General features: G+C 36.1%; 1 protein-coding gene across 1 annotated transcript in view; it reads left to right on the top strand.

Moving 5' to 3' along the window:
- LOC133524599 (broad-complex core protein) overlaps positions 1-26566 on the top strand; it is a 178187-nt gene that overhangs the window by 85628 nt on the left and 65993 nt on the right. Inside the window, exon 3 of the mRNA XM_061860717.1 lies at positions 19536-19564. The gene's annotated coding sequence lies outside the window, so the exon portion shown is untranslated. The remainder of the gene's footprint in view (positions 1-19535; positions 19565-26566) is intronic.

Below are 26566 nucleotides of genomic sequence, written 5' to 3' on the forward strand. Positions count from 1 at the left end.
GTCCCCCCCCCCGTAACTTCTAAAATAACAGAATGAAAAATCTAAAAAAAATATATGATATACATTGCCATGTAAACTTCCACCGAAAATTGGTTTGAACGAGATCTAGTAAGTAGTTTTTTTTTAATACGTCATGAAATTAAAAAAAAAAAAATTTTTTCATCATACCCATACGTGTGGGGTATCTATGGATAGGTCTTCAAAAATGATATTAATGTTTCTAATATCATTTTTTTCTAAACTGAATAGTTTGTGCGAGAGAACCTTCCAAAGTGAAAAAAAGTGTGTCCCCCCCCCCTGTAACTTCTAAAATAACAGAATGAAAAATCTAAAAAAAATATATGATATACATTACCATGCAAACTTCCACCGAAAATTGTTTTGAACGAGATCTAGTGAGTAGTTTTTTTTTAATACGTCATAAAATTTAAAAAAATTTTTTTTCATCAAACATATACGTGTAAGGTATGTATGGATAGGTCTTCAAAAATGATAGTTAGGTTCCTAATATCATTTTTTTCTAAACTGAATAGTTTGCGCGAGAGACACTTCCAAAGTGGTAAAATGTGTGTCCAAAGTGGTAAAATGTTGAACAAGATCTAGTAAGAAGATTTTTTTTTAATACGTCTTAAATTGTACGGAACCCTTCATGCGCGAGTCCGACTCGTACTTGGCCGCTTTTTTAACGTAGGTATCGGAAATAATGCAGAATCTTGAGCGTCGTAGCGAGAAACTTACAAGGTACAAAAAAGTGTCGTGTAAATATAGGTATAAAAATCTGGTGTCAATGACAAGCTGCAAATTGCAAGCAAATGAAATGACAATCTGCGTAAAACAAGTAATTTTTCCACATTAAACAAAATACAGCTTTTCTCGTGATGTTTTCTGGCTGAAATAAGCTTACTCTCGCTACTGAGGAAAAAATATATTTATTTATGATATAAGAGGCAAATGACACGAATCATCATAACCATCATGATGGTTGTAACAGAGTGGTGTGTTCGGTCGTGTTTTAATTTATCGCCACTCGTTTCGAATTTCCTATTTTTCGCACTTGTATCGTAATGTACTATTAAAGTGCACGTTTCGCTTTGTTGGATATTATTATCAAAGTAAGTGAAGCGAAAGAAACTAGAATATAATAGAATAGAAATGTTTATTTATTATAAAAACACAATATAAATTTGTACCTCAAACTTATACGTATTTTAAATAATTATCGTCAAACATTCTAATTATGTACAGTCACGTCTGAAAATATCGATACGAAAAATATACCAAAAATATGTATACACTACCTTACCTATAATACGAGTATATGGGCAATAAAGTCGTGTATACATATTTTCGGCACTTTTTTCGTATCGATATTTTCAGACGTGACCGTACATATTTACATTAAAAATTACAATAAAATTTACATTATTTCAGTTTTTATTCTAGTTTTTGTGATAATTTTCATACGTTCGCTAGGAAAAGGAAACCCAGTCTGCATTCGACTGGGCTGCCCTAGTAGCTATAAATTATAGCCCCAAGGGCGAAGGGCCCCAGCGAACGTTCTGCAATCAGGTTAGTACGAAATGGTATTAACTGCGTGTTAAATTATGCATACATAGGACCTTTTGATGCTAAAAGTACGCGTAAGCGCTAGCTTTTCGTTAAGTTCTGCGATAAATATTAGGGATAGTTCTTATGGACTATTTTTACTTATTTTGTGAAATTTGCGATATCCTTGTCTTCTACCTCGCAGAACGTAAAATTAGCTAAACTGAGTGTAATGGAAAAAAATAACATATACATTATTATTGCGACTGTACAAAGAACTTCTTACAAAATATAATTTTGATGAACCTTCGAATTCGAATTAAGAATTTTAAAGCTATTCCAGTTAAGGGGTCATCTATTAATTACATCACACGTTTAGGAGGAGGGAGGGGGTCAAGAAAACGTGACACGTTGTATCATGGGGAAGGGGGAGTCACAAACTTTGTGACGTCACTTTAACTTCATCAGTAACTGAAAATATATATTTAATTTTATTAATTCGTTGTACAGTTAAATAACAACTTTTTAGAACGATACTCGTTTTTATGAGTTTAATTTATTTTCTTTCATTTCTAATCAGTTTTGGGTTATAAAATTACCAATATTTCTTTCATCAAAACTATTTTGTTAAAATATTAATTATACCTAATTCTATTGGCCAATTTCGTTGAAAACAAAATTTCCAAAAATGTGACGTCACACCCGGGGGGGGAGGGGTTTGTCAAATGTGACTAGGTGTGACAAGAAGTGGGGCAGGGGTCAAAAAATGTAGCAATTCGTGTGATGTAATTAATAGATAACCCCTAACTTACAAATACTATCTTTTGATTTATTCCAAGACTCCCTTAGGTGTTCGGAATTATCCCGCATTCCCCTAAGCTAGTTTTTATTAATCATCATCATTCCACGCACACAAAGTCGCGGGCAGCATACGGCCTGTCTGATGGTAAGCAGTCTCCGCAACCTATGTACCCGACCCTAACAATCCGCACCCTCGTTAAGAGGCTGTCAATACCTAAAGCGCGCACACTGTCTATTTGTATCAGAGTAAATCAGATAGCACTGTCGCATGTTACTGGGCCTGGGCAAGGGAATAATAAGAAAATTATTTAAATAAAAAAAAGTGGATTATTAGTGTAATATTTTACTCGTTAGCGGTTTAGATATAAATGTTTTGAAATTGTGATTTTAATTGCAGACCCATAAGTCAAATCAATAAAGACATAGAACCGTTTAATTGTTTCAATTATTTTCAATTATTTTCTATCGAGCCGATTTCGTTAAATCATGTATCGAGTACAACCACGGTCTTTGAAATATAATTAATATGAACATATATTTTTCTTACTTGACTAAAACAAATAGTCTTTCTTAAAAAACTGTTTAAGTAACATCAATTTCAAGGACATTGGGTGTTGACAGCCCCTTAAGCTCTGGCAACCTTACTGACCGATAGGAACACAACACTATGAGTAAGGTGGAGTTACTTCCCCAGTTGGGCTCTGCTCTAGATCTGGAATGACATCCGCTGTGCTGCCCTACCACACAAAGCGAGAGCCACAGGACGTTAAATTTGTCACTGCGAAGTCAATGCAGAAGCTTGGTCCTACGCTGCACACAAATATTGACATTTCCTAAAATAACTTTAACTTCCTTTACTCTCTGAAGTACCAATTGAAGCATTTTTTAAAAAGTTGTCGTTACAATAAGAATACTAAATTTGATTTAAATAATTCGTGATGAAAGAGCCTGCAGCTGAAATTGGGTCGGCAAAGTCGGTCAAGGAAGCTCCGTGTTTATTCTGTATTCTATTCTACATGCTTCCTCATATTATCAAATTTCGAGTAAAAACGGGAGATAATTTACCATTGACTTGTGGTTTACTCCCGATTCGAAGAATGATTAAAACACGTTTAAGATATTGGAAAGATCTTTAAAAGATCGATAACTAAACGACAAGTCATAATTTAAGTTTATTTCGATTCCGCTGTGATCCCAATAAGATCTATCTACGATATTTCTAACATCAAAGTGGCATTGGTTGCCCGAATCGAGCTGTTTCTGTCTATTATACGACATACAAACGATATCTAAATGAGAACGTATCTAAACCAGAACTTATCGTTATCATATTTCATTCTTCAAATCGGGCCGTAACTTTATCCTTTACCGACTTCAAAAGGAGGAAAGAAGTGCTGGTGGCCTAGCGGTAAGAGCATGCGACTTGCAATCCGGAGGTCGCGGGTTAAACCCCGGCTCGTACCAATGAGTTTTTCGGAACTTATGTACGAAATATCATTTGATATTTACCAGTCGCTTTTCGGTGAAGATAAACATCGCAAGGAAACCGGACTAATCTCAACAAGGCCTAGTTTGCCCTCTGGATTGGAAGGTCAGATTACGGTCGCTTTTGTAAAAACTAGTGCCTACGCCAAATCTTGGGATTTGTCAAGCGGATCACAGGTTCCCATGAACCGTGGCAAAATGCAGGGAAAAACGCGAGGAAGATGGCCACCTCCTGTCTCGATCATCAGATCAACTCTGTCATCATAGATTAGATGCGCTGTGAATCTGAAGGTATGCTATTATTTTTAATTCAATAGATTTAATTCTTTAAAAAATCACTTCCTTCAAAACAATAAATATGGTGAACTTTAACAAACAAGCTAATTCGAACACACTGACATTAAAATTTGAATCCTATTATTTCATTATCGTGCATCTCGCCCACGCCGATACAAGTAAGAGTGAAACACACGATAACCGAATGACGTCAGTTCAATGTGATTCTGATATCGGTGTACGTTAGAATTGGCTTGAAAGACTCTTCGTTTTCCACGTGTCTATTTCTATCTCTATTCATGTACCCGTCTCTTTCTAACGGTTACGATAAATATTGGTTTAGCGTAGCGCTTCTACGCCGTAGTACGTAAAACTGCTATTTGTAAAAACGAATCTATTTCTATAGAAAACATACGTCACTTACGCTCTTTCTGAAGCAACTGATAATGTATTCAAAAATATTTCCGTGGGTGATTGTGGTTTTTATTCCAATGTGTTAAGGCTCAAATTTGGGCGTTGGAAATCTATTTACGCGATGCGGAAGCATTATGATGAGATCTTTTTGTTTAAATAATGAATAAAGATAGATTTTACATGTGTTGCTGGAAATTGAAATAAATGTGATATTAACGTCGTAAAACTTTAAATATGTTGTTAAATATAATGATAGATTAAACGAAACAAATTTTGCTACCGAGTGAAACACATTTTTTTTCATTAGACCAACGCAAAGTAAATAATAACTGTAAAACATTACAAATTAAACTCAAATGAACGCTAGAAAATTTAATATTTGTCATTCAAAATAATCATGTAAAAGTAAATTCTGCCATCCGACACGAGGAAAAACCTCTAGTGGATGAATTGCAACTTTCTCGTCAGTTTTTGAAGAATAAAGAAAGCCTTTACGAGCTTGTATAGTGAAACAGTTATATGTGCAACAAGAGAGGAAAGTTGGTTTGTCATGCGAGTGTTGCCCTCGCTACGCTCAAGATTCTAACTTAGAAAGATTTCAATTATAAATCTTTCGCTTACTCGGGACTCAAAAACACGAGATGTAAAATAACTTTGCTCTCGTGTGACACACAACTTTCCACCTCAGTATTGAGAACATATTAAATAAAGGTTAAACAAACTCAACATCAAGTTCCATCATCATCATCAAGTAAGTTTGACGACCGGTCCCGGGTTCAAATCCTGGTAAGGGCATTTATTCGTGTGATGAGCATGGATATTTGTTCCTGAGTCATGGCCGTCATGGGTGTTTTCTATGTATTATATATATCGTTGTCTAAGTACCCTCAACGCAAGCCTTATTGAGCTTTCTGTGGGACTTAGTCAATTTGTGTAATAATGTCCTATAATATTTATTTATTTATTTAAGTAAAGTTAACTACATTTATTTACATTCATGAATGAAAGGCATCATCATTATGACGAAAGCTTGTCTCACTCCCGGGAGTGACGAAAGTAGGCTTGTTCGAGCTGCTGAGGTGAAAAACATTTTCAGGCTACCCATTCTAAAGCAGCGAATTAGTACATTACGATACAAGTGCGAAAAATAGGAAATTCGAAACGAGTGGCGATAAATTAAAACACGACCGAAGGGAGTGTTTTAAATCGACACGAGTTGCGAATTACCTATTCGCACATGTATCGTACAACGTTTTACAGTACATATGGCCCTTTAAATGTTCGAAACAGTAACGTAATATGCTACTTTTCGCACTAATGCTATAAAGTAGCCCTATATGTACTGTAATAGTACATTACGATACAAGTGCGAAAAATAGGAAATTCGAAACGAGTGGCGATAAATTAAAACACGACCGAAGGGAGTGTTTTAAATCGACACGAGTTGCGAATTACCTATTCGCACATGTATCGTACAACGTTTTACAGTACATATGGCCCTTTAAATGTTCGACACAGTAACGTAATATGCTACTTCTCGCACTAGTGCTATAAAGTAGCCCCATATGTACTGTAAAAGTTATTTACGATACAAATGTGAAACGACACGACCGAAGGAAGCGTTTTAAATCGCCTAATATTCCCTCAGTGTCACGCAGGAGGCAAAAACCTAAATCTCAGGACCCTCAATACAAATTAAAACATTTCTCAGGCTACCCTTTCAGGAACAACAAAGGCTCTACGGGGCTTCAGACATTGTTCTAAAATCCATTTTTATATAAAATCTGTCCGTGCGTCATTCTCTACGTAATTGGACCATTTGTTTGTGGACAACCGGGGACACTGTGGGCATAGATTAAATATGTCTAGAAGATACAAATGTACAGGAGGCTTACGCAAAATGATATACTTACTTACTTGCTTGGCTTATGCAATGACCCAAAATGAGTCTTGGCCTCCAACACAAGAGCCCGCCACTTTGCTCGGTCCAGAGCGGACTCGCGCCAGCTTTCGCTGACACCGAGCTCACAGAGGTCTGCCTCCACTCTATCCGCCCAACGATATTTAGGATGACCAACAAGACGGCGTCCAGTAAATTATATAATGTATGAAAATAATATGTATGAAAACATATTGAAACCGAAATTTCTTTTAACTATCCCTCTTTTTTTTAGATTTGAAATTTTATGATCTCAAAAGAAGTGGTAAATTTTTCCTCCAAAAATAAATTTGTGTAACTATGTAATGAATTATAGTGTCGTTTACATATTATTGTATCGCAATATTAGATATCAAAGGAACCCTAACATTTTGGAAGAAAAATTTAATTACTACTTACTACTTTTGAGGTTAAATCATTTCCAATCTTTAAAGAAAAGGTTATACATTTTAACCTCCTAATTCCCGATGTCCTTTTCAACTTCGAATCGAACTTTGTAGTATTGTAATAAAATTATTACGAGCCTATTGTGTCCCACTGCTCGGCAGCACCCCCCCCCCCCCCTCCCTCTTTTCTTCTACTCACGTCCCGGTTTTCAGCTATAACTGGCCAGTCTCACAGAAAGGCGTCCATGTTATCCCGCCATCGCCGACGAGGTCTGCCGGATCCCCGGTTTAACTCGGGGGCATCCACTCCGTGGTAATCTTAGTTCTTGGCCCACAAGTCATTCGGCAAGCAGCAGACATGCCCGGTCCCACTTTAATTTGGACGCTCGAGCTACATTTATCATCTAAGTTTTAGAGCGCAACGTGGTGTTCCGGATGCGATACCTTGGTTTCACACCTAATATGCTGCGTTTGATAGGTCTCTGGCAAACTCCGAGTTTGGATTTCTGTAGAAGGCGAACGAGCAAATGCATCGCTTAAATAGTAAACGATTACTGCCGCCTATGGACACCCGCAACACCAAAGGGGTTGTAAGTGCGTTGCCGGATTTAAAATACGACTACGCTCTTTTCTTGAAAGTTCGGTTCGGTCCGGAAATGCCAATAATGTGACAGTAGCGTATCTAATGTGCTTATACAATCTGCGGTTTGGTTAACTGTAGTTCTCCCTTAGAGGGGAGTTTACAAATCTGATTAGGCGTTCAATATAAACGCTTGTAGATTAGCTAGCTCTCGTGGTTTTAGATCGATTTAAGAATGAAAGTTTTAAGCTGTGTCCACCAGAGATATTCGAGGATTTATAGCGAGGGATGTTTAAAGAACCAATCGAAACACTGCACGTTGAGCGAGGTAAACAAATGAAAAGATTCTATTGAATAAATAAATATTATAGGACATTATTACACAAATTGACTAAGTCCCACAGTAAGCTCAATAAGGCTTGTGTTGAGGGTACTTAGACAAAATACAACATATTGGCAATATTTATAAATACATCATATTGGCTGGGTAAATATTATTTTAGTTAACACGTTATAGTGTCCCATTGTGCACCCCGTGACTACAATATCACAGACATGTATAGTCAACACATCAAATTTGGAGATGGAAAAGGTCTCCAATGTCATTTTTTTTACAAAATGGTTGATAAATTGAGTTGCTGTCGTTGCTGCATTGCTGTACTGTGTAGTTCGTTTTTTTAGTATTAGAAAAATGTTTTTTGTAATTGAAAGTTATTCAAAACGCTTTTAAAAATTAGTATAAATTACTTATGAATGCAAAAGATCGTGTACGATGTATAATTGTTTTTATATTTGCTGTGACATATTTATAAAAAGTGATTAAAAAAAACGAATATTTCCAATAATCGACGAAAAAAATCATACTGGTTAAATAGCGTTAAACAACATCACAATCAGTTAAAAAATTTAACCCATTGGTTTCAATCCAGGATTAATTTATCAGGTCGCATATGCAACTCGTAAATAATGAATGCCCCAGGGGTGGCAGCTGACGTGCATTCTAATTCCTAAACAGGGGGTTTGTCTCCCCAACCCTAGAAAATAGAGGCCATTTTTTAAATTTTCGGCTAGTGGGCTTTAGCGCGCGCGAAGCTGAAACATTTGAAGTCTCAACTTGATCGCTGGCACTTATAAAGACCAAGCTAATTCGACAGCAATTTTGATAGCACAGACTATGCAAGTGTTAAGTAAACGTCATAGTATGAGGGTCTACAGTAGGTTCTTCAAAAAAGGAGTGTACAGACTTTTAAAGGGTCGGCAACGCGCATGTAATACCTCTGGAGTTGCAGGCGTTCATAGGCTACGGTGACTGCTTACCATCAGGTGAGCCGTATGTTTGTTTTAAAGTAACACTTGCACAGCCTGTGCTAACACAATCGCTGCCAATTTTGCTTGGTTTCACTCTTATCATGTAGTTGCTGTTCTTAAGTATACCTACTCAAATATGCAAGAACATTCTCGCAAGTTTCTGGAAACTTGCACGATTGCAATGCAAGTTTCCAGTCCTAACGACTCTTCTGGGTTTTTTAAATAATTATTTTTAATTAAGTTAATTTTCGAGAACTTTTTTTAAAGAAATTAGGCAGCTTCTGGAACTTTTCCTAGGTACAGGTAAAGAGAATTTGAAATAGAGGTGTATTGTCAAAGAAAACATTGTAGCCACATAAATTTACTAGTATCTTTCGACACATGATTAAAACTTTTAGAACGCCATTTGACTTTGATCCTTACTCTTTCAATGATATGTATTAAATTTGTTAAATATCAAAAAGTGGCTCTATTTTAAATTCTCTTTGGTACAGGTACAGGCTAACCGCATTGCAATGAAGTTCGTCTAGTGATAAACGAATATGTTATTTAACTATTTGAATATTTTTTACACATGTAAATCAAACGACTCAATTAAAGGTACCCAACAGTCCGGTTCCGATTTGATTTATTTTATATTTATATATTATGTTATAGAGTAGTCTAAACTAACAGACACGTATTTTTTTTAGCTGCCCAAACTCAACCTATTGGTAGAAATTGTTCTTCAAAGTAGTAAAAAATTACTAAATCTTCTAACTCCTATAGAAAGTGATGCAAGATAATCAATCATCAATATAGGCACTGGTGGCCTATCAGTAAGAGCGTGCGACTTTCAATCCGGAGGTTGCGGGTTCAAACCCCTGCTTGTACCAATGAGTATTTCGGAACTTATGTACGAAATGTCATTTGATATTTACCAGTCGCTTTTCGTTGAAGGAAAACATCGTGAGGAAACCGGACTAATCCCAATAAGGCCTAGTTTATACCCTCTGGGTTGGAAGGTCAGATGACAGTCGCTTTCGTAAAAACTAGTGCCCACGCCAATTCTGGGGATTAGTTGTCAAGCGGACCCCAGGCTCCCATGAGCCGTGGCAAAATGCCGGAACAACGCGAGGAAGAAGAAGAAGAGAACCAATCATCAAAAAAAGTATTAGGCATCTATAGTAACAAACGCATTTTAACCCAGATAACCAGATCGTTTAAGTCTTCGGTTTTCTTTTTTTTTGTTCTAAATCATAATAAATCAAGCATAAACAAACTCGAAATTTATTCCACGTTTTCCGGTATCGGAAATAAAACTTATTTTAGACTGGATTCTATAACTTCCATCTGAACGTTACTCAACTCCAAGCGTACCCTAACCCTAAATGAAACTAAGCCTCATGATAACTTCCCAGCTCGCACACACGACGCCACTGTAATAAAAATTATATGCTCCAATTTACGATGGAGGGGGGTGGGCCCAAAAAATGCCCCCCACCCCCCTGATTGCGGGATCGAATCTCGCTAAATGGGGGTGAAAAATTCGCGGGAGGCACGGAGAGAACGATACATTTTTATCATTATCCCTTTCTAACGAACTATAGGGTGGGGGTAATTATTAATTTCATTTTTTTTGTTTGTGTGCGTTGCATGGATTAATTAGTAAAGGGTGAGGTTGATAATAATATAAGTATTGTCGGGTTGACGATTCTATGTATTCGTGCTTTTCCAAAATTGCAAAGTTCTCATGAAATGTTCTTGGTATCTTTTTATGCAAGTTTATTGCCAAACCAACTAACTGTTATTGCAAATGAGTAACGTAAATATTAACAGCCCGATTAAGAGAATGAAATACGGTAACGATAAGTTCTGGTTTAGATAAGTTCTCATTTAGATATCGTTTGTATGCCGTATAATTGACAGAAGCAGCTCGATTCGGGCAACCAATGTCACTTTGACGTTAGAAATATCGTAGATAGATCTTATTGGGATCACAGCGGAATCGAAATAAACGTAAATTTTGATTATGTCGTTTAGCAATCGATCTTTTAAAGATCTTTCTAAGATCTTAAACTTGTCTTAATCATTTTTCGAATCGGACCGTAAATGAAACAGTCGTCAACAGTTAAGATCCCTAATCTGAACTGGAACTTTGTCAGTGGAAACTTGCATGAGATTCTCTCATGAAAATTTCCTAAAATTTTAGTAGAATATTCTGCAACACATTGCTACTTCAGTGTTTTAGGAAGGTAAATGTAGTGAATTTTAAATTGCGTTACCGTTTACTTTGCCAATTATATATCACTTATTTACTGAATACTTTTATTTATTTATTAAATCACCTATTTGCTTTAAAATATGACGATGCGTGTTCCAGACGACATATGTGTAAATGCATATTTAATTTTGACGAAACCTAATGTGGATTAGCTTTTAATAAGACGACGAAGCTATTTTTTATATAAAAATTTTTTTTATAATTATATATTCGAACCTAACATAAGCATTAGGTATCTAATAGGTTAGAAGATTTTAATTACTAGCTTTAAATGTATGTTATTTAGAGTATTATTACTACATTTATATCTTTGTTAATAATTCAATCGAAATACCAACATATTTAAGTAATAACAAGTGTATCTTTTAAACTTCGAATTTGAAATGCATGTAACAAAAACATTTACGTAAAAAGTAAAGTGTTGAAGTACTAAAGTTACATTTTATTTACACGTTTCGCCACCTTGAGATAATAAAAGCTACCCCAAAAATCTAAATAAATAAAAAATACTAAAAAAATTGCCGTGACCGTGCCGTGAATGGTTCTTACCATCAATTACCCTTTGCTGAAGCTAAGTTACTATGCACATAAATTTTGCAACCAAATGCAACATTTATGACAACAGTGTCTATCGCTCTAGAAAGAAAAATAGTCCTTTATCCTCGGCTTTACGCTTGGCTGAGAAATAAAGATGATTTAAGTACAGTAACAATAATGGCTGGTGAAGTGTTCAGATGCGTGACTTTATGTGTTCCTGCAACTTTTTTTTAAACAATTATTTTATTCGCTTAACAATTTTCGCTTCTGGCTGTACCTACGAAAAAATTAAACACCAAATATCAATGCTATTAAAAGCCCAACGTTATTCCATCCATGACCCGTTCTATATTTAAATCCTCCTAAAATTCAAATTAAAAAAATATTGCATTCACGGAACTAGCTAAAATTCACTCTCACTTTCCAACGGTCAAATAAAAATTCGTAAAAATTCAAGGCCACTATTTGCAGGTTATTTTTTTAGACAGCTTAGCCGCCAACGGTTTTTATTTTCGTTCGACGAGGTTTAACGCTTGAAATAGATTTTTATTCCGTTTTTGAACACTTTCCTTTCATTCAGTTTGGGGCTTTCGTTATTTTCCTTTCAATATAAACACAGTGTGACCGAAGAGCTGGCGGCTTCCTCGCACAACGTATCAGTATTGCGATACAACGAGGAAATGCCGCCAGCATCCTTGGTACAATGCCTCAAGGGCCTCTTTTAGATATAAGCTAGTTATAGTATTCATCTGTATATATCCATTATGTATATTGTTATTGTCAATAAATAGATTTATTAACACAGTGTGGTACTAAAGCATATCAATTCTTATATTCTACCTTTTATTCATTTTAGACTATACGTCTCTGTAATATTGTCTAATATTGACTAATTCGGTACATACTAGTTAGGTATTCTGTAGCATTAGTTTATAAGGCTGTTAGCTTAATAGTCCTGACATGTATGTCATTTAATTTTATTCTGACGCTTGGAGACCCTTTACACCTCCATATTAGTTTACTCTGACATTATATTGGGAACCTTTTGAATCTCCAAATTTAATGTTTATTAACCATAGAGACTTTTAGGTATACATCTCTGTTATATTCTTGTATATAATTATTTATTTAAAGATTATTACAGGTCCTGTAGTGTTTATCCAGGTATTGGAGCTTGTATTTATAAGTGTTGTTATATATATTTCATGTTACTGTAAATATTTTTTATTTACTTGTCAAAGAGCCCTTGAGGCCTACTTAAGTATTTTTTTTTTTAAATCCTGAGTTATAACTTTTCGACGAGATATATATCTTAATACTATAATATTATAGTGAACATTGAGTTAACAAATATTTTTTTAGGGTTCCTCTCATACAATTTTTTTTTTAATTTTTTGTCGCTCGAACTCAATCATATCGGTATCATGGGAAAGGTCTTTCAAAACGAATAAGGGTCTTCAACAACCATTTTTTGTAAAGAAAGTATTTTTAGAAATGGCCCGATATGCTCGTGGCCAATTTTTTCAAGCTATTCAATTTAATTCCATCTAACGGCCCGATTCGAAGAATGAAATACGATAACTATAAATTCTGGTTTAGATAAGTTCTCGTTTAGATATAGTTTGTATGTCGTATAATCCGTAAATAATGGCCAACATTAAGATAAACTGTTTTGTTACAACAAATTTCTTATCAGTGAAAATGTTGTAATTGCTTCATTACTACATCAAAATCGATTTGATAATGATATTCAAATTTCGAACATTTCTGAAAAAAAAGCAATGTCTATAATTACAAGTATAGTATACAGCTGAATAACGTGCGACATCTCTCAGTTAATATAATCAGATCAAAACTTAACGACTCCATACATACCACTAGATATCGCATAAGTAAGCAGAGCACTTCGAAGAATCAACGTACACTTTTGCAAGAACATTATGAGCGAAAATTTCCTTTGATCCTAAGAACAGTATCCCAGAAACGCCATTTTGATTAATTTGGATTTAAATGTTATTCAGTCTGATGTAAGATACTGTAGGATTTTAAAAGACTTGTATTTGGGGATCTTTACATGTAACATTTAAGACAGATTCTTAAGTATTATGGAAGATTCGTTTTAAGAAGTTATCGTCGACATTTTGACGTTTTGGATTTGTGTTCCGAACTCGTTGGTCTTAAGGTTTTATTGCAAGATTGATCGTGTTATTTCCTTTTGAAGATTTACAATTTTATGCTCTTAATTATGATTACACGGAATAAATAACGCTTACTTATATTACCTCTATAAATGCGAACGTAACTCTGTCATAACTGACCACCAGTTTATTTATTTATTATTTATTTATGTATTTAAACTTTATTGCACACATAAAGAAAAATGTACAAATGGCGAACTTAATGCCAAAAAGCATTCTCTACCAGTAAACCATTGGGTCAAACAGAGACATTTGTGTATGTTGGTGCAGGAAAAAAATAATAACAAATAATAAGGAAAAAATTAAACGTGAAGTCAAATAATATTAAAAATATATAAATAGTTAAATACTACTACTTATATAATGTATAAAAGATAGACTAATATATAATTATGTACATATACATGATGGTGAACCTTATTTAAGTTCTTCTGACAGAAGATTTAGTTGCATTTATGCTTGCTGATACTTCGAGGCCCAGGAAAAGACATACGTAGGATAGTTTTTATCAATTTGATAATCATGTCACGCAGAAAAAGATGCGGACAGGAGCTAGTATTATAAATGCTAAACCGATTTACATAAAATTAGTTATGGAGAAATTTATCAATCATCTGATGATGATACCACCTTACAGAAAACCGTAAACCGCAGCCAAATAACACTAAACCCTATTCATAGTGTTGTGTTCCTGCCGGTGAGTAAGGTGGCCAGAGCTCAACGAGGGTGCGGAGTGTTAGGGTCGGCAACGCGCGTGTAACTCCTCTGGAGTTGCAGGCGTATATAGGCTACGGAGACTCTTATCATCTGGCGGGCCGTATGCTTGTTTGCCAACGACATAGTATTAATAAAATACAATTTTTCTGAATAACATTTATAATAAGGCACGTTAATTTTAAATATTAATGGAAATAAATGATTTGTATTTGTATTATTATTCCACGTAGACAAAATTGCGGGCTGAAGCTAGTAAAAAATATAATATATTTAAAGAAATTATCAAAATCATCATCCGTTTAAACCGCTAAAGTTAGAAAAGGCACAAAAGAAGAGTCGACTCTCCTTCGCAATATCCTACTCTCGCCTGCCAATACGCGCACATTAGACGTAGTATAGATATGTCGAGTTACCCCCTAAATTATTTCGACATATGCAAATTTGTGCGCGCCTACAGATGTTGCCACAGAGTATGCGGTGCAGACGCGTAAAATTCGAATAACCTACGAACAGTGGATCGTTGTAACGAAATTTATTGAATAGCAGAATATTAAACTGCAACTTTTTACTAAATAGGGCAAATACACTAAGATGTTAACCGATTAAGATTGTTAACTACTTGATACATAAAACACGTGACATTAGCTTGAATCAAGTTACATTAGTAATAGCAAAGAGAAATACGTTAGCATTACCTATTTCTCTATGGTAATAGGTAGGTACATATTTTAAAATCGAATATATGCCTGCAATTTAGGGAATTAATTAAATTATTATATAAAATGTTATTTGATCTGTTTGTTGTTTTAGTAGTCACACTATTATTCTTATAAACTGGAATAGATTTCATATACTAAAGAAAAAGTTACAAAATCTCGGTCACTGGAAGGTTAGTCACAGTACTCGTACAGTTTATTATCGAATATTGGCGTTATTCGTAAATCATTTATTTCGTGGTAAAACTTAATTTACATTCCTACAGAAGTATATATATTACAAAAAAATAAGATTAAAACATATTGAAATAGTTTACCACGAAATGGGCTCGCCTCAGCATAAACGCGTTACTGGCCTTAGGGCAAGTGCACAAATCACGCGAGGTTCGTAAGGGGTCACAAAAAAATCACGATAGATCACGGTGGGGGAGGGGGGGTATAAGGTGACCTCACGTGTATTTTTCTATAGTGAACGAAAAAGTAGCCGAAAAACCTGTCGTGATTTTTGCACAAGCCCTTAGCTATGAATCGTTTGTCTTTATCTGTCATTTTGAGTTAGGTATTTGTAAGAAAGGGATAAAACATAATTTAACTAAATCAGGCTCGTAAAGTTGTATGAAGAAGGGGACATATTTAGTAACGATATTTAGAGCAACAATTCCAAGATTCAAAACTCCCTAATTCCGAAGCTCGGCGATAATTTATAACTCTACGTACGAAGGAATGGGAAGCAATCTACACATACATAATCTATGTGAGCACACCTAGCGACTTTCTCCCAAAAAACGGAGCGCGCAGTAAAATTGTCTAACTACCCCCCGCGCGCGCTCATTACAGCGCCTGCGTGTGGGTCACAGGAGATACGATCCACGGACAAGTCCTGAGATATCTCGAGACATGTGGACTAGCGGGTGAAAGAGTGAATTTTTTTAACTACCCCCCGCGCGCGCTCATTACAGCGCCTGCGTGATTATCACAAGAAGCACTACAGGGACAAGTCCTGAGATATCTTGAGACATGTGGACTAACACGTAAAAGAGTAAAATTGTCTAACTACCCCCGCGTGCGCTCATTACAGCGCCTGCGTGTGGGTCACAAGAGATACGATCCACGGACAAGTCCTAAGATATCTAGAGACATGTGGACTAGCGGGTGAAAGAGTGAATTTTTTTAACTACCCCCCGCGCGCGCTCATTACAGCGCCTGCGTGAGTATCACAAGAAGCACTACACGGACAAGTTCTGAGATATCTCGATACACGTGGACTAGCACATAAAAGAGTAAAATTGTATAACTACCCCCCCGCGTGCGCTCATTACAGCGCCTGCTCGTGTGTCACAAGCGATACAGTCTATGGACAAGTCCTCAGATATCTCGACACTTCTGACGAGTAAAACGGAGAACAGTACAATTATCTAACTGCGTGTTTGGCAGCTGAGTAATTTACCGAGGATAAGTCCTGAGAACCGTTATAGATATGCCGCTCTGTGCCCAGTGAAAAGTCTACCTGTTGACGCGATATCATGTTGGCAGAAAAATTATCCTTGGTTCTAATATTGGTGCTCTAGGGGTTCATTTTGGAATCTGACATTATTCCAGAGCCAAATTTTCCTGCCAAGTCAGAATTGATCACAAGGAATTTGCTGTTAATCAGGTACTACACAATTGTAACCAAAAAATTCGAAGCTACTTAATTGGTACAACATCTTTCATCAATTCAGGTTTTACTCAGGAGATGAAAAAGTGGTTTTTATATCCGACGAAATCTTCAGATGCATCCCTCTAACATATCCTACTTACTCCACCCCGCCATACACAGATCGCGATACTAACGCGTGTTCATCTCTTTCTAGTTTTGAAAAACCCCCCTCCCCGTCCACCCACCACCCTTCCCCTCTCCTAATTCCTTACATATTTAAATTCCACTTTCAACGTTCGTTGTGCCTTATATTGTCTCCTATGTTATTGGGTTGTGAGTAATGAATTTAAAAATTAAATGTGCGTTGAGCGCGGTTCCTTGCTGTTGATTGGGTTCGGATTTTATTTAATGAGATCTTAATTAAGTTCTGAGATAAGTGGTTTTTAGAAAGGTTGGGTATAGGGGCCCAGGGTTCTGCCATTATCAAAATTTTCCAAAAATGAATCGATAAAGACAGATAGGACTATTGAACGTGCTCGCAAACTTTCATGAGAATCATTTTCCACGCGTTGTCCTGGTATTTTTGCCACGGCTCATGGGCACCTAATCCCAAGAATTGGCGTAGGCACTAGTTTTTACGAAAGCGACTGCCATCTGACTTTCTAACCCAGAGGGTAAACTAGGCCTTATAGGGATTAGTCCGGTATCCTCACGATGTTTTCTTTCACCGAAAAGCGACTGGTAAATATCAAGGGATATTTTATACATAAGTTTTGAAAAATTCATTGGTAGTATTGGTACGAGCCCGGATTTGAACCCGCGACCTCCGCTCCGCATTCTCTTTGGGATTAAACCCAGAGTTAAATCGAGTCTACCGACTACGTTAGTCACCCATTTTTAATAAGCTTTTGCTTAACTACCTTTGTTAGTATGTAGGTATGTATGTAATGTTTGCACACATATGTACATCGGATGAAAACACAATATTACGATGATATGGAACTGATCTGATGATAAAGACAGGAGGTGGTCATGGGAACTCTTTGATAAAACAACGCAAACAAATTTTGTTTGAAGTTTTTAGAATTATTTTTATTATTACGTGGAAAAAAAAGTACCTCCATCTTACAGAAAACAGCAGCCAAATAACACTAGACCCTACTCATAGTATTGTGTTCCTGCCGGTGAGTAAGGTTGCCAGAGCTCAATGAGGGGGGGGCGGGTTTAGGGTCGGCAACGCGCATGTAACTCCTCTGGAGTTGCAGGCGTGCATAGGCTACGAAGGCTGCTTACCATCAGGCGGGCCGTATGCTTGCTTGCCACCGACGTATAATTTAAAAAAAAAAACAGTCAGCGATAAAAGCTTGTACCAAAAATGTTTTTTTTGCCAAAAACTTACTTTTATCACCCACTTTAGCTGTGACTTTGGCTTACTTCTGCATACTTAATAATTGGATCTCTAATATTCAATACCGCTTCACAGACTTTAAGAAATATAATAAAATATTATTTAGAGAAAGTTCCTTAAAGATTACTACAGTTTTACAAACAAAGGCTTATATATTTTTTTTTTTCGTTATTGTTGAGAATTATTAAGGTAATAGTTCCTCAAATTACTTTTAATGTTTTGAAACACTGAGTATTAGAAATGCAAAAAACCCCAACAAAAACATAAATGTGAAGTGAGAGCCAAGTTCAATATTAAGAATATGTGTCGTTGTTGACTCGTCGACAAAAGAATGAGATCTATGCGGTTGCCAAGTTCTATGCTGTGTAGAAAATCCTGAAATTATAAAGGATTTGACTTAGGTGACTGACTTGACGAAAATGCCGGTTTTTAAATGTTAATTTATCAATAACTATTTGAGCTACGTTTATGAAATTATGTATTCTTGACAAACTTAGGAGCTTAAAAATATGCCAAATTTCATGTGTGTAGGTCAAATAGGTTTCAAGTTGTGAAGGGGTCAAAAATAGCTTGAAATGGTTCGTGTAATATTACACACGATTGCGTCGCCAGTTCCTTTTTCTTTGAACTTTGCTAAACACGCTACCGCGCGTCTAGATATGTTTTTAATGCATATTATGGGACATTCTTACTAAAATCTAATTTGTGGTAACTAAACGACGATATTATATACCTATAAAATACTTAACAAGTTTGTTATATCAAAATACCTAATCATTTGTATGCTCCTTACTCTAATACTACATATGTCCTAGAATCTTTTGTTATTTTCCAAGTATTTATACACAATTAAAACACCTTGAGGTCTCGCAAAACAAAGTCTCGCATTCGTACAAAGCTATATTAATATTCATACGTAATTCTCAATTGGCGGAAAGGCATCTGATCAAATAATTATCCGAAGGTGTGTCCTGATCTAGTAAGCGCCTCGCTGACCACGCATGTTTCCCTCATATTGCGGGCTTGACTTGAGCAACACATGCAATGCTCGCATAATACGCGCAACGTATAGCTAACTTGTATGCGCGCTCGCGGTGCATTTGCTAAATTTGGACGCATAATAGTCTAGTATTTAGTGCAGTTTAAACATAACTGTACCAACCTGGATGTGTGTCTTCGGTCTGAGTGTTCGTTCTTGAGATTAACGGCTGTATTTTATCATTATCACGATAGGTATTGAGTTACGAGTACGATACAATATAATTTATGTCAAAATCAAATAATCAATTTGATTCTTTTGTAACGTGCATTTATTTGTTGCAGGTGCAGAGATTTCTCTTCTGTCAAAAAAGGTAAATATCTTTTATTTTAAACTGCTTTACCTATACCCAAAAAGCGGCTAAGCAAGTATTTTTTTTTCTTCAAGCACTTAGAAACAGGGTTGTTGGCTTGTAGCGATGGCTATGATACCGGCCCAATTCGAAGAATGATTAAGACACGTTTAAGATCTTTAAAAGATCGATAACTAAACGACGTCAAAATTGACGCTTATTTCGATTCCGCTGTGATCTATCTACGATATTTCTAACGTCAAAGTGACATTGGTTGCCCAAATCGAGCTGCTTCTGTCAATTATACGACATACAAACGATATCTAAATGAGAACTTATCTAAACCAGAACTTATCTTTATCGTATCACATTCTTCGAATTGGGCCGTACGTTTCTGCATGCAGCTATTTATTACCAGGGATTTCATCTAAACGTGTGTTAGATGAAATCCCTGGCAACCAGGCGCTTTCAGAAGACTTACATTGGCAACCAGTCGCTTTCAGAAGACTTACCGAAAATTCTTGGAGAAGCTGACTCATTCTCTTCTTCCTAGCGTTTGTCCCAGCTTATTGCTACGGTTCTCTTGGCAACCAATCACGAGAATTGGCGTAGGCACTAAAGCGATTGCCATCTGAACCTTTATCCCAGAGGGGAAACTAGGCCTTATTGGGATTAGTCCGGTTTCCTCACGATGTTTTCCTTCACCTTGGAGCTGACTGCCTCAAGGTATACATGAAGGGTGACTTGATCATATCACTGAAACGCAAACGCTTATATACGTGCATTCTTTCGATCCTCACCTGTGGCGCATACCTTCAAGGTTTACTAGAGAGCCATGGAGTGCAGCTATCTTGGTCTCAAATTGACTGAACAATGTAGAGCCAGACCAACGTAACTTGGCAGCGATTTTGACGGCCTATTAAACAGTGCAGGTGTTATTTCAAACGTAAAACTTCTATGAAATTATGACGTTCACTTAGCACTTCTACAGACAGGCTGGGCTATCAAAATCGGTGCCAATTTAGCGTGGTCTGGCTCTAGCCGACGTAACCCTAACAGGCGCTTAAACGGGACTGAGACGGAAGCACCGAACGCCAGAACCGAAAATTCATAATCCTACAAGTTTCCTACTATTAAGAGACCCGGGTACGTCCTTAAACTACCACAAGAAAGGTATGGGCATTGTGAATGTCGTCTAGCTTAGTATGTCATTCTTGATCTAGAGCCGAGCCCAACTGCGGAAGTACCTCCACCTTATAGAAAACCGCAGCCAAATAACTATAGACCCTACTCATAGTGTTGTGTTTCTGATGCCGGTGAGTAAGATTACCAGGATTCAACGAGGGCTGGGAGGGTTGTTAGGGTCGGCAACGCGCATGTAATTCCTCTGGAGTTGCAGGCATAGGTACATAGGCTACAGAGACTGCTTACCATCAGGCGTGCCGTATGCTTGTTTGCCACAGACGTAGTATAAAAAAAATACCCCCTGAAAGGTTATAAGCGCTAAATCTAGGTTCAGCATGGATTTTCTATAACAAGATGTATTTTTCCGCAAATATATCTAGGACTATTTTGTGTAGAATGTAATAAGCTTTAATGTCGCCTTACGCCATATTTTCATAGAGAACATAGATTTAGAGTAAAACGCAAATTTCTCCAGCATGACACACATTCTCCATGATGGCTGCGATTCCTCGAGGCCCCCAAATGTCAAATGATGTGGGCATGAAAAAGGGGTCTTTAATTTATATACATATCAAATTTCAGAACTGTCCCAAATATTTTTAGGTTAGTCCTATTCCTATTGTGCTATAACCACTATAACTAATAAATATCACAAAAACACGAAATAGCACTATTAATGGGTCATTAAAAAGATGCTCACATAGTTAAGAACCCAAAACGGTTGTCCGAGATTAAGATCATAAACACACGTTATTAGGGTTGGCAACGAGCAAGCCATTTAAGCTATTAGTCGAGATTGACAACCCTGGCCACCCTCCTTGGCCGTCCCTTGTGGTGGACATTTATCCTATAATTTGCCTTGAAGCATAAATTTAATGATGTTTGGGTGTTTTTGAACGTGCTATTAAAACGATTATTAGTAAAATGATGCACATATGGTTTATTTTGTTTTGTCATTATTTTGTCATACACATTTTATAGAATACTCGTTTGCATCTTTCCTGTAGACATCGCAAAGTTAAGGGAATCTCAAGCTATTTTTATGCTGCACTCGGCGTAATACATTTTTTCAGGTCTTGAGACTCAAATACGAAAAACGAGATATATGTATGAGTCCTCAGCTTTTATTGTCTTGTCCACAGAAGTGACCTTTGTCTAAAATGTGTTTGACCCTTTAAGATAATTGCTTTAAGGTATTTAAATTATGCACTTTATATACATTCAGGTTTCTGAGATTTATTTAAAAAATAGTTGATGAATTACTCGATATTTCTGCATACAATTTCTACGATTGCTTTACTCATCATATTTATACGACCGGTTTGGAGTGGTTGATCCTGTCTATGAAGCCGATGGTCCGGGGTTCGAATCCTGGTAAGGGCATTTATTTGTGTGATGAGCACATATATTTGTTCATGAGTCATGGATGTTTTCTATGTATTTACGTATTTGTGTATTATATATATTGTCGTCTAAGTACCCACAACGCAAGCCTTCTTGAGCTTACCGTGGGACTAAGTCAATTCGTGTAAGAATATCCTCATAATATTTATTTTATTATCATCATATTTCTATTAGATCTATCTAACGATAGTTATAAATACAAAAAAAAAACTTTGTCTTTATAATCAGCACGTGGGTATCATTTTCATTAACTACTGAAAAGCTGGTTCAATAGGCTGAAAATAAAATCATCACTGATTTTAAAAACACCCCCAATCTGCGTACAGTCCAATAATGTATACATTATAGCATGTACAGTAATGTCGATGCTCACCACTCATTACCCATTCCCGGCCGCCACCCGAACCTCCGGTTTTTTGCACAAAAAACTATAGTTAAATACAACATCAACATATATTAAAAATAAAATAATATTGTTCGGGTGGTGGGCGGTCCCCATAATGCGTTCGTAGTTTTTCCAATAATTTCGACCATTGGTGGAAAAATGACTTCCATTCTGTGCGTGTGTGGGATTTTATCTCTTTTCGTCAAATCATTAGCGCCATTGGCCGTTTTTTGTTGTGCATTTTATATGAGACGCATTAAATCGCATTGTTGAAGTATTTTGCATTATTAATATCTCTATTTTATTATGAACGTATTTGGGACATTTCAGTATTCTTTTTCACAAAGAGATTTTTCATTTGTCCTTTTGCATTTATATTCGTTGAGGATTTATAAGAGACTATATATTATAATTATTTAAACTAGAAGCCACGCAAATACATATGATGCCTATTGACATATAAAGTCCATAGGCTGCAGAGACTACTTAACATGCGGCAGTATATAAAATTACACTAACAAGGAAAGGTACCCAACTGTCGGGTTACGATTTGATTTATATTTATATATATGTTGTAGAGTAGTCTAAAATAACAGACAGTTATTTTTTTTAGCTGCCCAAACCCGACCTATTGGGAGAAATAGTCTAAATTTCCTAAAAAAAAAACCCGTCTTTATGTGTATCTTTAGCGATAAGGTATTATAAAACTTCGAATGTAGATTTTTTTAGGAAAAAAAAGAGTTTCAGCCGATATAGAAAAACACGTGCTCATTATTTTTTCCTGCTCTCAAACATATCCTCAAACCAGCCATTAACTAGCAAGTTGCTTGAGCATCACTTTCTATACGAGTTAGAAGATTTAGTAATTTTTTAGTACTTTGGAGGACGATTTCTCCCAATAGGTTGATGGCAGCTTAAAAAAAATACGTATCTTTTATTTTAGACTACTCTATAACATATATAAATATAAATCAAATCGGAACCGGACAGTTGGGTACCTTTCCTTGTAATTATAACAAGTAATAATATATGAAAAGGCATTATAATTTTATTAAAATTATATTAAACATTACACACCCGAAAACAGAATTCTCTAGAAATACAAAATATCGCCTCCATATCGCCTATCGGCCTGATTCGGACTTAAAGATACGTCAAACATATGCATAGGTATTGGATTTGATATGTCAGTGTTAAAAGTGGCGTTTCTTCAAACAAAAGTCACTTTGGACATTGACTTATCTAAGACATCGTATCATTAGAAAAGTTCGAATCGGGACGTAGGATTTAGTTGGTGTCTTTTCATGTTGACAAGATAGCATAATATTTTTTTATTATCATACAGTCAAGTGTAAACATATGGGTGTACACAAATCGCTCAAAAATATAGACATAGCTCTTATGTCGGCGTATTAAGAGCTATGGGACATATTTTTGAGTAAGTTGCGTGGATCCAATAGATTGCGACGCCTACAGGAAAGACGCGACCGAGATTGCTAAAAATTGTGTATGACCCACAATACACTCACAATACACTCTAAAACCCTTTTCTACTATGTACTTTAACTTAGCTCCTTACCTATTTTTGAAATACTTAACTCCGAAGCATTAGCTTCACTACATTTAATTCAAATAAAAACTCAAACTCAAACCGATGTAACACAAGCACAACTTTAAAACCAAATCACTTACTTGTAAATTGCATGTCTATTATCACACGTATTAGATGTTTCACTAAAATACTGAATTATTTTACAATAGTATACAACTCCTTCATTCAATCGCTTGAGTTTTTTCTCTCAGTCGTAATCTAACTGTCAAAGTCACATTTTACCAAAACCGCGGCAAAACTATCTGTCACTTGTCAAAATAAAACTAAAAGATCGTTCAAGATATCCTCAATATCTATCACACGTAAATTACACAGTGAATGTCCAGAATGCGATGAATTCCTGGGGTTTGGTAGGGGTGGCCGTAGGGCTGCGAGTCACGGCTAATCGGGACGGTCAGGGCGCGAGGTGGCGACAACCCTAGGCTGCTTGGCAAATTGTTTGGTAAATGTAAAAGTGATCAGATTTTTTTTTTTTATCTTTATTTAACGAGCTTAGTCTAAAAGACGATGCCGCTCAGTAGTACACATCGAGAAGTGTTCTTACACTAAAACATTTAAAACCTAAACAGATCATTATTTTCGTCTTTGGATGCCCACCATCACCATACTGAACAGAGCTCGTGATCAGATTTAAAACTAACGGCCCGATTCGAAGATGATTAAGACACGTTTATGATCTTAGAAAGATCTTTAAAAGATCGATAACTAAACGACATGTCAAAATTGACGTGTATTTCGATTCCGCTGTGATCCCAATAAGATCTATCTACTACGAAATATTTCTAGCGTCAAAGTGACATTGGTTGCCCGAATCGAGCTGCTTGTGTCAATTATACGACATATAAACGATATCTAAATAAGAACTTATCGTTATCGTATCTCATTCTTCGAATCGGGCCGTAAACCACTAAAAGTTTAAAATTAAATCTCTTGTAAGTTATATATGTCTAGAGGGAAGAACGAACTGATGATTTTTTTTTCATGTTTTATATTTTTTTAATTGGGAATCGTACGATAAATGAATTCGGCATCCCCAATTTATACGAAAACGATACCAAACTTGGCTTAGTAGCTTAAATAATAAAGATATCAAGATAAAGTTGAGAGCTTAAAAAATTACATCAAAAATCTATAATCCATCTTTGGGTCCTAAAGGAAAATCCTGCTAAAGGGAATCTTTTGTTCACGCAACATCGTATTTTACGTCCCGCACCTTCGACTATAAGGCAGCAAACTTTGCTGTATTTTTTTTCTCTACGTAATATAATATACTCACATTCTTCATTCAAATTTTTCATTCTAGTAATTTGTAACGTATTCTATTTATATTTAAAGAATCAACTTCTTGGTAAAATACTTTCACGTGGCATTCTTTCAGCTAAACAGCCGCGATACTGGGAATCGGAGGCAGTAGGGTGTTCCCGAAACGATCCATCAAGTTAACGTCTAAATACAATGAGCTTCCTGCTTGGACTTGTGATCTTTCGTCAAAAATTATCCATCAAAAATGAGCGGCCCGATTCGAAGAATGATTAAGACACGTTTAAGATCTTGGAAAGATTGGTAACTAAACGACATGTCAAAATTGACATTTATTTCAATTCCGCTGTGATCCCAATAAGATTTATCTACGATATTTCTAACATCAAAGTGACATGGGTTGTATCAATTATACTACATACAAACGATGTCTAAATGAGAACTTATCTAAACCAGAACTTATCGTTATCGTATCTTATTATTCTAATCGGGCTGTATCTGTTGAGATTGGTCTAAAGTAAGACTTAGACTTTCAAGAAGCATGTAAATCACGTTACATTGCCGACTGCTAAGGTAAACTGCATTTAAAAGTTAGATCATATACCATAATGTAATCAAAATTGCATGCGAGTTCTTGTTAGTCTAAACCTCGCTTAAGACATTTTAGAAAATGTGATGTGTATAAAACAACAAAATTGAAATACCGGGGTCAGATATCACATTTTTAGGGTTCCGTAGTCAACTAGGAACCCTTATACTCGTAGTTTCGCCATGTCCGTCTGTCTGTACGAGGCTTTGCTCCGTGGTCGTTAGTGCTAGAAAGCTAAAATTTGGCATGGATATATAAATCAATGAAACCGACAAAGTCGAGCAATAAAATCTAAAAAAATAATTTTTTTAGGATACCTACACGTAAGGTACACAGGGTATACGTGTACCCGTAAATTGGGGGTGATTTATTTTTTTTGCTTCAACCCTACAGTGTGGGGTATCGTTGGAAAGGTCAAAACTAATAGGGGTCTCTAACAAACATTTTTTGATAAAGTGAATATATTCGGAGATAATCGCTCCGAAAGAAAAAAAAATGTGTCCCCCCCCTCTAACTTTTGAACTATAGGTCCAAAAAATATGAAAAAAATCGTGGAAGTAGAGCTTAAAAAAGACATTAAATGAAAAC

Source organism: Cydia pomonella, chromosome 13 (assembly GCF_033807575.1).
Source record: "Cydia pomonella isolate Wapato2018A chromosome 13, ilCydPomo1, whole genome shotgun sequence".
NCBI classification, from domain to species: Eukaryota; Metazoa; Arthropoda; class Insecta; order Lepidoptera; family Tortricidae; genus Cydia; species Cydia pomonella.